The sequence below is a fragment of the Convolutriloba macropyga genome, chromosome 12 (assembly GCF_964194025.1).
Source record: "Convolutriloba macropyga chromosome 12, txConMacr16.3, whole genome shotgun sequence".
Lineage (NCBI taxonomy): Eukaryota > Metazoa > Xenacoelomorpha > Acoela > Convolutidae > Convolutriloba > Convolutriloba macropyga.
The window spans coordinates 14,246,569-14,261,694 of record NC_134479.1 but is presented as its reverse complement, the minus strand read 5'-3'; the positions used below and the strand labels follow the sequence as shown (position 1 = coordinate 14,261,694).

Genomic DNA, 15,126 nt, shown 5'->3' with positions numbered 1-15,126 from the left:
AGGTGAATTTATTGGAAGGTAGGTTATTATTGGAAGTGGATTTAAGGTGAATGTATTGGATAGAAGATGAATTTATTGAAGGATTTGGCTGTCTAACAAACAAGTTTTATTCTCAAAAACAACGGGTTTGCTCGAACAACCAATGTGGTTTGTCAAACTAAATACATTTTAGTTGGTACCTAAAATTTTTACGAAAAGAAAACATATTTTTTGACTTGATTTTTCCTATTTTTGCCTTTATCACTTGTTGTTTTTTTTAAATTTTCCTTGAGGCCATTTATATTAGAAGCTACGGAGAGGTCAAAATTTTCCGTACAATAGTTTGTTGATGTTTGCCAAATGTTTTTAAATTTTTTTGTCGTTTTGCTTTTTTGTTTCCCAAAATTTTTCAGCAAAATTTTTGTGTTGTTGATATTTTTAAGTACCCGTAGTGTTCAATTCGCCAACATGTTGCCATTGCTCTGGGGTAATTTCAGCACTTGGGTTTCGAAGAAAATAGTGTTCTCTTTTCGAATTTTTGTTTTTTTTGTATTCTTGTTTCCTTAAGATGGATCAAATGCTGCTTTGGCAACCCAAAATCTTTTGTTACCCTATATTGTTTTGATACTCAATTTATTAGTATATTCATTTCGTTGGATGGTATATAAGGGCCTGTTCTGCCTGTTTTAATTTGTTTTCTTTATTTTTCATCTTCCTCGATTTATGTAACGACCATCTAATGACATGCCAAGAAGAAAAAAGAATAGTTTTTGGCGACCATGTGAGCAAAATTGTGTGCTCGAGGTCATTCGTCACTTCTTGCTATATGGGTTTTAATGTCAGTTGTTTGATAAGTTTTGTTGCAGCATGCACGAATTACTTCATTCAGTAAAAGGACTTCTGCACGCAATTACTAGATTGAGTTTGCGAATGTAAAATCTAAGTGAATTTAATTACATTTCAACCGAGCGAGACCTTTATCAGACAATGCTATTCAGAAGACTTCTGAATATGAATAAGATTGGATTCGAGTTCCGGGTCTTATTTTTGTTGTTTGTCAAAACTAACTGGTTACTTGAAAATTTATTTTTCTCTTCGAGAAACTGTTAAATTGATTTCCTTTTTTGCAACCAAATGTTTTGCTAAGTTCCATTTTTGTCTGTTATAGTGAAATAGGTAAATCAACCACAATGGTGGCCACTTCAGTCCGTAACCCATCAATTTTTAAATTAAAAAGCATGAGTTAACCTGTTATATATAATTTTTTCCATTTCCTGATTTGTTTCTACTGTAGAAAATTTAGCCATTAATGTGGATGAGTGGGGTGTTGCAACATTATACGCAAAAGTGCATTGCCCAGCCTCCTTGTCTGCTACTGTGCATAACTGGGTGACAATTATTGATGTCGTTTATTTTAATCATATTCCTAAATGTAAGACCATTTTTAAATTTACGGAAATTCCTGTGATGAAACGAATGGACTGGTTCTTCCCCAATTGACGGGTGTTTTGACTGACTGGAAAAGTTTTTACGACATGTAAGGCATATCAAATAGTTAACCATTTTATGAATGCAATGATTGCGTTTTGTGAATCGAGTTTTTAGATATTTGAGAAGAGCATGTTGATTCTCACTCGACTCATCAAAATTTTTTGCAATCTGGTGAAATTTGAACCAGTTTTTTTTGTAAAATAAAAAAAATTTCTGAATTGATTAATCCCAATTGCCTAGAAATACTTTCAAACTCAAACTTGTTGTGACCAATTTACAGAAGTCTTTTCAGCATGTAGAATTTGGAAATTAGTTAAATGGGTAATTTGGTATCAAAAATTTTCGAACTCTTGATATGTTTAAGCATTACCAAATGGGATTTTTTCCCATTATAGCCCCCCATGAAATTATAGCCCCCCATTAGGGTATAATTACCATGATGGGGAGGGGGGCTATAGGTTAGCTGACCACTAAGCTGGGGGGGGGGGCTATATTGGGAAGGAAATACCCACCAAAAGCCACATTACCTGAAAAGTTCAAGTTCAAATTAAAAATTGCCCTATGAAAAAAATTTCGGATTGTCTATAGGGCAAAACATCAAATCTTTGTTCCTCTAACCTAATTTTGGGCCAAAATCCCGAAGGACAGCAAAGGCTTTTAGTGCAATTGAACCACATCAAGCTCATTTTAAGAGAAATTTCTATCCAAGCGAGGCAAATTAATCCGGATTGATGGAGCCAAAAAGCATTTCCAGTTTTCCAGGGCCGAATTTGGTTACTTAATTCCAACCTTTCTAATTCAATTTGTTTGATTAGTATTCTGAAATTTTTAAAGAATGGGAAAATGCATTGCCTTATCGAGAGAACTGTCGTGCTCAAAATTGTCACAAGTAATTGCGAGTTTTTCTAACACGATGGACAAATTAGTGTTCACATTGTCAACCCTTCCATAATCTTTATTGTTTTCCCAGAAAAGCACTACTTTCTAGTGCGTCTTTATACTGGATGGATATTTTTTTATTAGTTTAAGTTGAGCAGCGCCACTTTTTCCAATATTTTCAAACATGCTATTTTAGATGATAACCAAAAATTCTTTAACTCTTAACTTAATTCCAAAATTATTACCCGAGATTTTCGAATTCTGGGCAGACTTCTACAGTGCAAAGCAGAAATTCAAAAACAATTCTTAAAGTTTTCTGTGCCTCTTGAAGGAACAGGACAGAAAAAAACAAGGTACAACTTTTTATTGCAAACCAAACCAATTTTCAACTACGTATAGGATTCTCTTTCTCTGTTATAAAATTCACTTTATTTGCTCCATTTAAGTTTAGACCGCTTGATTTTTGAGGAAACATAAATTTGGGAAAATCAGTAGCTCAGTAAGAAGTTTTATAAATTTCTAGAACAACTTCATCAAATAGTAGTGAGAGAAACTCTGACTCCGTGTTTTCACTTTAAAGAGACCAGCAGCAGTATTTTTTCAAAAGTGAATACCTCTATACATACAATAGAAATCTCTCATTTTCCAGGACATCGGAAGGTACGGTGGGGGTACAGCATACAATCAGTACATCTCAGTATTTTAAACATCCATAAAGCTGAACTTTGTTTTTACGTTTTACATTAAAAAACATGCCTATTCACACAAACTTGCATTGTGGATCTCAAAAATTTCCAAAGCTGGTCAGTTTTTCATTACCCTTAAGTTTTCAAATATCATGCTTCTGTATTTCGATGCCTTAAATTTAAACTCAGGGGTTTATAAATCTAAAAACCAGTCAATGCAACGATTGCTCACTTTATAATTTGCGAAAGCAAGTTTTGTTCGCCCAGTTTGTTAAACCACTCAATTCTCTTTGTCTGAGAAAGTCTACTGAAAGTTGATTCTGGGTTGAACATATTTTGAACTTTAAATCAACAATGTGTGGTTAAGAACTCATATAAAAGTTCTTTTTACGGGAAACAATTGCCTGTTTTGTTTCTGTTTAGGGTTGAAGATGTTAACTTGTTCAGCATCTCAAATTTACTAATTTATTTTTCAAATTTTGAATTTATCAGAAAAACACAAAAACAACAAAACAACAAATAGAAACAAAAAAGTTTTGGCATAAAATATTTTGTCCTCTTTGTTGTTCTGATGAACAGATATCAGTTTATCAAAGTCTCAAACGGCCAGGTTTTCCAGCTATTTTTGATTCTTTCCAAAAATGATTATGCAATAGGTTTACATTAAAATATTCATTCTGAAATTAAAATTAGTAATCAGCGGCTGGCTTCACAGTTTTTAATACGCTATCGCTCTTGAATTTAATAATTATGCATTTTGTTCTTTTTTGGAACAATTCTCTTCATGGTATGTCAATTAAAAGTCGAATTGATTCAGTTTCTAATCAGTTGAGTTCAACTGAATTTCAATTTGTTTTAAAAATATTTTCATGCAGATAATTTTATTTCAATTATTGGTCGAATTGTAAAAGCTATAAAAACAAGAAGATTTGCAGAAAATTCAACAAAACTTTAAACACCTTTGCAATTTTTGATATAGATAGTCCACATTTCAAAAGATGTGACCTGTTGATTCCCTGAATAACCGATTAACAACGAAAAGTTAACCAAATGACCAAATATTTTCATGAACTTGCAATTTTTATATATCAAACTAAAAAATAACGCGAAACTCCAAGAAAACTTTGAGAGTTTTAATCTGTCTGTTCGACTCTCTTCGTTATACTTTTTGCTTAGTTTTCAAGTGAGCTTTGATCTCGTAATTGATCATCAACTTGATGTTAATTGAATTTCAATGGAAAAAACACAAAAAAGCCAATTCGTCAAGTTTTCCAATTTCTTGAAATCTGGAGAATTGAATGAACAAAGAAGATATAACTTCTACTTTCTGTGGTTTATTAAGCATTTTGTTACAATGAAGATAGCTTTTTCTTCATCGAAATTGAAACCGAAGAGTTTCAGATTGCTCTTTGTTTAACTGTGCTTTTACCGGACAGCAAAAGCAACTAAGTCAATTATTTGTTTTTCATTTCTTCCATTGTGCAGTCAAATTTAATTGACTTCATTTTTATTATCCGATGAAAATTAAGACAAGGTCTAATATACCTACCAAAAATAACCGAAGTGAAGGCGAGAGTAGCTGCAACGTGGCTTTCAAGGTAGTTCTAAGATATACCCTTTTAATTAAAAATCGGTCAGATCCACAAATGGTTTTGCACTACGTTAATTTAGTTTTCCCAAAACATTTTTGTAAAGATCTCATATTAAAGTCAGCACTTGGCCCATTTAAGAAATACATGACATTTTTAGAACGCAAGCAGAGTTTACGGTGTGCGCAGGCGTTAAAAGAAGAGTGTTTTTAACGAGCTCAACGGCTTACCTCCAAGTCAAAGTCGGCGCTCGTAGACGAACCAAACTGTGCCCCATGAGTGACCGAGAGCTGCATCGTTTTGTAAACTAAAAAAGGATTTTTTCCGCGATGTGCGTTATTAAGTAGATACTAGAACCAGATCTTAGCCGCCCGGAGTGCTGATCACGAGGCCTGACGGCGACTAAGATTTTGCTCTTACGCATTAGAGAACCAATACGAGCGAAAGTGTTGTATTTCATTTGAATTTAAAGTTAAGAGTAAAATTTTGAAAATTAGTGAGAGAGAAGTTTTCAGAAGTTGAAATTAACCAAACGTCTCCGTCTCCTATAGCGAAGCAGCTGAATATTTAGAGTTGTCTGAATCAAGAGTCAAAAGTTCTATTTCTAACTAAGTCTTATTTCTAACTTTTACTTTTATTAAGTCTAAGTTCAATCTTTCAAACTAAGCTTTTGGCATCAAAGTTTTAGATGTCCATAAAATCGTACCCTGGTTTATCTAACTATTGTTATTCTCAAAATGAGTTATAATTGTAATAACTAAATTTGTGTGATATATAAAGCTAAGTTAGTTGCTACTTCAGCACAGCTTTGGTGGATCTGTGTCATGCCTGGCCGCGGTTCTGGAGATAATATGTTTGAGTCCTCTAAGCTCATATTCTTTAGCAGTAAACGGAGTTAGGCGATACCACAGTTGGTTTTAACATAATTCTGTAAATTTTTGTTAGTTTTGAAGTTTGTCAAGTACTTTTGATGTGGAAGTACAATTTAGACTGTTGAAAACGGTTCTAGATCAACACTTTAATTTAGGTAGACAGACAAACAAATGAAACAATGCGAGCAAGAGCTAAACATTAGGCAGGTACTGAATTTGCTAAAAGTAAACGAGATCAATAAGTGCATGCTTAGACAGAGTTGGGATTTAAGATCCAATCGGGATTTAAAATCCAATTGGGATATAAGATCCAATCTTAATAAGACAAAGTTTTTTGCTTTTAAATTGTGGTCAAAGGTCTTTGCACAATATTTATAGTCCTTATAGTAGTTTACCATCACCAACTGTTGTATCGTTGTTTGCAGCTGTTGTGCAAATAATCTTAACTTGTCAGACTGAAAATATTTAAGTTGTATCACTTCTGAGAGGACCACATGCGTGCTTTTACAACTTGTTCACAATCTAACATCCAAATCACACACACTCGCTCTCATACGTCATCATAAGTCACGTACCGTCGAATTGCTCACTTAGCCTAATTGCGACAGATATGAGGAAAAGTGAGCAATTTTAAACCACACACAATGGCTGGAAAACAAATAGTTTTGTTGGTTGAAGCGTCATAGCTTTTAAGAGCATTTGTTCAGTATTTTTAATTTTCCAGTTTTAGTTCGTCATTCGAACGTAGAAATATACCAGGAGATTTATAAAATTGGAGAAACTGCGCTGGTTGAGAAAAAAATGTCACTAATTGTATCGGAAAAATTTTGTGCCAAAAATTTGGAAAAGTTTAGTTTAATTAAGGCGTGAGGATCTAAATTTGTTCGAGCAATTTTTCTGCATAAAAGCAGATAAAACAATCTTGTTGAAGACTTTTCATTGATCTGGATAGGTAAAAATTAAATGTGGATAAACTCAATGCAGCATTGGAGCTGACAACAGAAGTTAAACAGGTTCTTTTCAGAATATAAATTATAACCCAACTGAAAAAAGTGGTCAAAGAAGCCATTTCGCTGTTCTTAAACTGGGAGATCACTTCCTGCCCCCCTGGCCAGTGGAAGAGATCAAGTATCCGGGGTTGACTTTTTTCTGAGCAAAAACGAAAACTTTGTAAATTTGACAATTGTTGCCCGTTGTCAAAATTTTTCGTTTTTTTTTGTTTCTGCTCAGATTTGAACCAACGCTGAATATTTTTTCTAGTAAAATCATGCGTACTCGGCGTCTTCTTTAATACCCGGGTCGAGGTTTGGTGGTGAATTTTCGTAAGAAATGCGGTGAAAAGCGGTGAAAAAAAATAATTTTCACCGCGTATTTCTTACATCTTTTTGCGGTGAATGCGGTGAATCGCGGTGAAATATTTTTTTTCACCGCGTTCTCAGTATTCTCACAAAAAAGAATCCTCCCCACACGGGTTCGATCCTCTGACCTCCTGCATGCCTTCGTATGCCTATTCCACTGCGCCAACTGTCACTTAGGTCTTTGTTATTTCTTGTGAATTTTAATCAGATTGAGTAAGTAAACTTTGGAAACCATATGCGGTGAATTTTTGTAAGACGTGCGGTGAAATGTGGTGAATTATTTTTTTTCACCGCTTTCACCGCATTCACCGCATTTCTTACATTAATTTGCCATAATAGTCTATGCGGTGAATTTTTGTAAGAAATGCGGTGAATTTGGTGGTGAATTTTTGTAAGAAATGCGGTGAAAAGCGGTGAATTATTTTTTTTCACCGCATTCACCGCAATCACCGCAATTCTTACGAAAATTCACCGCATTCACCGCATTTCTTACGAAAATTCACCCTAAAACCTCGACCCGGGTAATGCAGGGCTGTCAGGGCAAAAAAGCACCGCCCTCCCCAACCCCCACCCCCTCAGCCTCGCCCTTCTCTTCTCGGCCAGTTATGGAATCGGCGTCATTGTTTAAGTCAGTCAACTCTTGGAAAATGTTGTGAGGTTATTGTAGTCTATTTTGAAGTTCAACCTGTATAATTGAATTGTAAATTTTTACTCACTTAGGTGTTAAGTAGTTTAGCAGCAAAAGCTGAGAAATTTGTAAACTTGTCATTTACAAATGCAAAGCATATTTTCGCATTTTAGTTGCTATTGCCATGCGAAAGTTTCAGCCACTTTGTTACTTTGTAGAGCTAAAATCTCACCAAGTTTTGGAATTCTAAGATGTGATTCTTGCTTATGTTGTGTTACATTTCAATACTGCTTTCAAGGTTTATAATTAAAGTTAATATCAGTTTAGTACAAATTAAATTTGCAAATATAAAAATTTCTTTGAAATTTAATCAGCTTTTTGTGTATATGTTTAAGAATCTTTAAACAAAATAATGAGTTTTGGTTTATGTGACTGAAAAAACATTTTGGTTTAATCTCACTTTTTAGTTTTATTTTTACGCCCAATATTTGCACCGTTCTGTCCTGTTTACTTTTAACACAATTCTGAATTAATTATTTAATTTAACCGAAATGTCGGGTTAATTTTCTTGAAGCGGTTGAAAAATAAAATAAAATTGTTTATTATTTGATTAACCTTTTTCTGGCTTTGGAAATAACCTGTTTTCAAAGCATGTTTAAATTGTTACAAAAACCCAGAGAAACATTCCAAAAGCTTCGGGGTTGAAATTTGGCTTACGCGCAAAACAATTTGACATTTTTTCACATATTTGTGTGATATTTGTTCCTCGCAGTCAGAATTATTTGAGAAATTCTTGCAAAAAGTTAGTAACTTTATTATCCTATTTTGTAAACATTACACACCATATACTTGTGTTATTTAACTCGGTTTAATTCAAACAGGAAATCTGCAGCCTATCCGAGAATATTAAATTTGGGTCAGAAAATAAACAGTGCGGGTCTTTTTAATCTCTTCATATCGGCTTTGTTGCAAACAACTTGTCAATTTCTGCAAACAAGATGGGTGGTAATTCTTATCAGATTTGCCCACCGGGCTTACCTTGATTGAGGATGAAATTGGTTAGATAATTTGTAAGTATCTCTCTTACTCCACAAATTACACTTGTATCGCTGCATAATTGGGCAGAAACCGGCAGCTTGTTACATTTGTAAGATCCAAAATCAGCTATCAATCAAATAAAATTAGACTTTTATTTCCTATATTCTCTAGTTTCCCTGCTTTTAATCTTTTTCTATTAAATCTGGTTTTATTCAACAAGTTTTTTGTTTCAATTCGATAATACTCATTTTTTCAACAAAAAGGTTTTGTTTCGGTTTTTTTTCTCTGTGGAAAAAGATCATTTTTCGATTCGGGTGCTGAAACATACAGCCACTCCCCACTTTAAATTCTCTCCACAACATTTCAACCCTTACTTTTGATTTTTTTTCTATTTTTTCACATTTGCGATTTTTCCCTTTCTGTAAATCCCGTATGACAATTTGATGAAAGAAGTCTAAATTTAGTTCTTAATTTTAATTTTTTAATTGGTATGTGCTTATGGAAAATAGTATATGTATGTACAATATTCCCAATATTCCGACTTTTCTAAAAACTTACAGTAAATCTGAATGAAGATCAGAAGAATACTGATAACTTAGTCAACTTCGATTTCGCGAGCCATGGAGCATAAGATAATAATACTCATAAGCCTTTGTTTAATATTACAGCAACAGTAACCTTTGCATGCAAATTGCATTTTCCCATTAAAACTAAGCTTAAAAAACTTTCAGGAGAAAATGACAATTTTTCAGAAAAAAAATTTAAGCTTAGGATTAATTGGAAAAGGCAATTTGCATGCAAAGGTTACTCTTACTGTATTATTAAACAAAGGCTTATGAGTATTAGTATCTCATGCTCTGTGGCTCTTGAAATTGAAATTATTTAAGTTATCAGAATTCTTCTGGCGTCATTCAGAATTACTGTAAAAAATTTTTTAGAAAAGTGAGAATATTGTCAGCCACTACAACAACACAAATTTTTTGTTCACTTTGTTTTCAGCTCAAAACAGCTTCTTTTGGAACCATAAGGCTCGAGATTTGATTAATTAAAATTTGAGAAAGAATGTAGTCGCCTAAATCAGCGCTGAACATGATTTGGTACCGATGTACAAAAATGCAAGTCAATTTACCAAATACGACGAATTAATATAAAGACTTGTATGGAAAGCTTAAGTCAATCAAAAAGTTCACTTATAGTTCCATTCCCATGACTGAAGTTGATTATCTTCAAGAAAACAAACGATTCAAAAAATTTGGGCCGGAATAATTTCATGTTTAACAAAAAATAATGGCAAACTTCATTTCTTTGATGAGTTGGTTTTGACTTTAGGTTTTCCTCGGGAGAAGAACTTAAAAAACTTTTTTAATTTTTTTTTGATATAATAGAAGCAGATGGCATGATTTTAAGCTTAAGCAGTGATTGTGTTGTTTTTGTTAATATGAAAATTTGTATTGAATATTTTCAAAACAAGCTGAACTAATGGTTAGAAAGCTCAAAAACATACTTTTTCCAAGAGCGTACGATATAAAATTAAAATTTAACTATTTTTACAATCAGAAAACTGTGCAATTTTCTTTTTTTGGCCTGTTTGTTTGGTCTCCTGAAACTCGGATCACTATAGAATGTCGAAAACACAGACTGTTAATCTATGTTTGTTGTTCAAATATCTACTATGCAAACTTTTCACAGTTGTGAGGTATTTTTCGCCTCTCATATTCGTGATGAGGCGTAACTTGATCTCCAAAAAATTACTCATAAAAATTTAGTGCAATTATACTATTTATTGGTTGTGGTAATTCAGATTGAAAGATTTTGCAGCAAAACTGCTTGTGAAAACAATTTAAAAGTTTTAAGAAGTTTTGCAATCGATCTGATCATTGTACCTAATAATTTGTTTTTGGATGGCTATGTAAGAAATGGCATTGTTGGAGTTGTCAGCAGAAAACACCTAATTGCCTAAAAAATCAAATGTACCATTTGCAACGTAATGCTATGTGTTTCCGAAATTGTTTATAAATTTTTTCAACTTTTCTCTGAGTTTTTTTTGTTTTTGCAATTAATCCTAAGCAAAAATTTAAATGTAAGTGCTTATAGGTCAATGACTGAGTTGCATTGAGAAACGATACAGTGACATAAGAAAGGGAGAAAAGACCTCTATCTTCTGAAACCACTTGATAACTATAGTAAACTTCTTTCTTTTTTATATATTAGTGTTTTTTATATGTTCACTCAATAGCTTTATTTTTCTATTTATTTTTTTCCAGTATTTTTTATTACTGATTTTTTAATTCTCCGCTAATTTTTTTTCTTGATTTGTTAAAAACAGTGATATTCGTCTATATCCAACTTCCTAAGTAAACAATGGCACCCGTAGAGCATCAAAATTTTTTTCTGCAGCTAGCAATAAATTATTATGGAAATTGAACCAAAAATATTTCTTCATTTTTTTGTCCTGCAGAACAGAAAAAAATGATTTTTGCAACAATTTTTGAGTACAATTCATAATTTTCTTACAAAAAAAATTTTTATGTTCGTTTCTTTGGTCAGTTTTAAAAAAAATTATCACTGTACTTCACCGGTAAAACGTTTAAGAGTCTGTTTTCGATGATATCTTCTTAATCAATTTTAACTAAAAGTGCTGCATTTTACGTGCTGCTCTCACCAATATTAATTTCGAAAGCTTTATTAAAATTATTTATTTTGATGCACAAATTTATCAAATGGGTGAAAGAATGTCTTTGGTCCCCATTGTCGTTTTAATTTTCGGAAAACCTTCAATTTTCACAAAAATCAATTGAATGCAGAATGTTCTGATGTTGAAAGCAAATTTTATTATCTTAACAAAATAAAGAAATGGCAAGATGACGCTTTCATAACTGTGTCCTTAGGCACAAAGGTTGATATTTTATAATCATTAGGAGAATTGCTAATTGTGCTTTTCCGCCAGACTTGCAAAAGTTTGTGAGTAGTTTATAAATTCAAAAGTTTTTCACGGCATTAAAGGTGCAAAAATCAAGGTTCACATTGAATTTAAATTTCAATGCAAAAGTAAACTGCGCAATAATATCCTATTGAAACACTTCTCTATCATCAGCCGTAGATACCCTATAGTAAAGCTTCCAAAATTCAAAATTCAATCAGATGATTTTTGGTTTGTTTTTTTCTGACATTATCTGACATTTTTTTAAAAAAAAATTTGTTTCTGACATTTTTTATTTGTCAGTTATTTAATTAAGTTATGGATTCCAAAATTTTTAATAGTTCTGAAAAAAAGCTCAGTAGTCCTACTTTTTCTGGTACTTGCTAAAACAAAAGATCCTGACGTTAATCAAGTTACAATAGTTTGTTTCTTTTCTAGGTTTATTGGTCAGAAGTAATTGGAGTATATGGTATTCCTGATTCTTGCCAAATTTAATCTTGTGACAATTTAAAGATTGAGTGCACGCTTTACTGATAATAAACTGATTTGTGCAGCTTGCTGAGATGTCGAATAGGTGATTAAAATTATGAAAACTATTTTGAGAAGAGAATTTAGAATTATTTTGAGAAACTCATGAGGTCTCACGAAAAAGCCAAGACCTGTAAAATACCTACTACTTGATGTTGTAAAAAACCCCCACAGAATTTCTGTTTTAATTTCTTTTACGAATCTGTTTTAGTCATAAAAACCCCCAGTTATGAAAAAGTCATAGTCATAAAACGTTCACTAATGACAAAGTTGTACCATCAGTTTCTACTGACTTTTTGAATGAATGAAGTTGATGCTCCATAACATAAAAGTGTAATGAAAGTTCCAACCTGGGTATGCCCATCGATGATTGTCAAAATAAAATTCGTTTATGATATTTTTGTCGATGGGAAACAGAAACTGTTCCCACTAATATCTAGATAATTTCGTCCTTCATTGTGGTCTTGTCTCAAATGGCTTTGACCAAAGCAGCATCATGTATTAGAGCTTGTATTACCAAAAGACCGAGCTCGTCAAAAAAGAAGTCCATTACATCGCCAATCCTACAAATTCAGCAGAGTCCGCGTTTGCTAACACGAGTGTTCAACATTTTGTCACCAACTCTCACGAAGGAGAAAAAAGGTTAAATTTTGGACAAAAGTAACAATGAAATTCCAGACATTTATTAAAAATTTCTGTCACTGATCTCACAAAAATCAAGTTTTTTTGTCATAAATGTACGCAATTTGTGAGGTGGGATATCGTAATCAATGTCCGCAATTTTGAACATGCTTTTCTAAATCAATTTTAACCTTCGCTCTGAAATTGGTTTCCGGCCATTGATTATTATAAAATCAAAATCAACTTTGTCCACAATTTTCATATTTAGATCAAAGCGTACAAAGAATAAGCTGCAATTAACTACACTTACTTCCTTTTTGCTCATTTGACAGTGAATTGGACTCAGTTGTGATCATTTTAAGGTCGTAAAAATTAAAGGACGCATCAAAAACTAAACTTTATTATTAGTGTCAGATTATTGTAACAAGTATCACTCAGCCTTCTTCTTCTTTTTCGATAAAAAAGCCCCTTATTTATTTTTAAAAAATTCTCAGTGGTGTTTTTCTTTATAGATAAAACAAGCTTTTCTGATTATTGTTTTTAATACAATGCGCATTGCCAATTTTCATTATGGATAGAAAGGTTTTATGATTATTTTAATATTCCATAAAAATTCTCACTGCTGTTTTTCTTTGTAGATAAAATCAGATTTCTGATTAAGTTATTAAAGACCATCAGTGCTGTTTTTCTTTATATATAAAAATAGAATTATGATATATTTTTTTAAAAATCACTTAGCGTTCTTTTCTTTTCACCAGCTGATGTTTGGGTCCTATGCTATAGATTGTTATCAGCTTCTTAAAATGATGAAACAAATACAGATAAAATAGAAATCATGAAGTCTATACTGCGAGAAAGCATCTCAATTGGAACCCGCAAATCGTCTCAGATGGCTTTTTTCAGATCCAGCTAACAGAAAATAAAACATGTGGATATATTTAATTATATTTGTTATTGATTCAGAAGAAACTATTTACGAGAGATTTTTTTACGGAAAACCCTTCATAGTTCATTAGTTCATCAGTCATTGTTCATCAGTCTCTTTTAAAGATTCCATTGTAGTACTTTCGCTCGTAGTGTTCTCTCATCGGCGTCTGCATTTGAAATCTATCTTGACTCTTTAGGGACGATAGTGTCCCTTCATTGTGAAACAAAACTTGTATCAATTAAAAGCATTTAAAAAAATTAGTCTCAATTCTAACTTTAAGCCGCGGATAATAGTGACATTAAAGTTGTGGATATTATGCACGCGGATAATAGTGACACTAAAGTTGCGGACAATAGCGACTCGGATAATAATGACAAAGACGCTAAAAACTGAGAAAATTAGTGACGTTGAAATTGCGGAAAGTAGTCACTTTATCGCGGATGTTATTGACGCAAATTTTTTGACAAAAGTCACACAATTCTGTCTTCATTTCTCACTTGTCATCAATGTCCACAATGGTGAACGTCAGTGGAAAATATTCTCAGTATTGAGTAAGTTTTGCAATGGTTTACCTCACTGTCACTGGTGTCCGCGAAAGCCTATAACACCTAATCTTAAAACATGAGGGTGCGGACAATGCTGTTATTAGCAAGCAAATTTGCTTGCTCAAAAAGTACGATTGGCGACGTAGTGTCTCAAAAAACTTAACCCGATCCAAAAATAATTTTCCTCGGCCCTTGAAAATAACATGCTCGAACTGTATTACCTATGAAAAGTGTTCTCCTCGACCCATGCAAAAGAGTGTTTTGCTTGCATTCAACTAGAATGATTTCACTTCAGTCAAAATTGTGCCCTTCATTGGTTGAGGTCAAATTGCCCGATATCTGATTCACGCACCTGTAATCTCTTCACTTGTGACATTTGGTTGGAGCAATTTCAATCGACAATACAGAATATTGCCGTTTGTTGATATTGAGGAAAAAAATCAATTTTTGTATATTTTGGGGACAAAACTTTTTACAAGAATCTAAAATATTTGTTTGCGTGTAGGTGATATGGATCCGATCGATTACTTTGGTGTAAATATAGCTGAATTACTACAACTTAATTTTCTGATGACTATCGAAAAATTAATGACCAATTTTTATTAACATCAAAGGGCACAAGATTTTGTAACAAGTAAATTTCTTAATGCTTCAATAAAATTGATAGTTCATGAATTTTGATCATAAAGAATGACTTTATTTATCATCTTCTGTTGTTATTTATCTGGCTGCATTCTAAATTTGGCCTTATTATGAACAACTTCTATAACATTTACATGGTACAATTTTTTTTCATTTCCTGTTATTAAAGGTGAGATTTCTAAAACTGAGAAGTCTAATTTCTCTGAGAAGTTAAAATTTAAAATTCATAAATACAAAAGTAGTTCTATATTTTTTTCAATTAGTTCGGAGAAAAATAACATTTTTGGATGCTTAAAATTTATGAAATTTGCTTATTTGTTTAAAATAGAAAATTTCGTCAAAATCACGACATCTTTTCTTTATACTCTGTTATACCCCATTAAACTGAAGATTTAATCACTAAGTTTTAAATTTATGAGTTA

At 32.5% G+C, this 15,126-nt stretch overlaps 1 protein-coding gene across 9 annotated transcripts in view; it reads left to right on the top strand.

Annotated features, from left to right (window-relative positions):
- Positions 1-2,230: 2,230 nt before the first annotated feature.
- Positions 2,231-15,126, top strand: part of LOC142350582 (protein Wnt-3a-like) — a 55,831-nt gene continuing 42,935 nt past the window's right edge. For 2 of the 9 annotated variants that reach the window (XM_075402447.1, XM_075402456.1), the window contains exon 1: positions 2,372-2,702. The gene's annotated coding sequence lies outside the window, so the exon portion shown is untranslated. The other 7 variants (XM_075402453.1, XM_075402458.1, XM_075402449.1 and 4 more) reach the window with 7 other exon arrangements.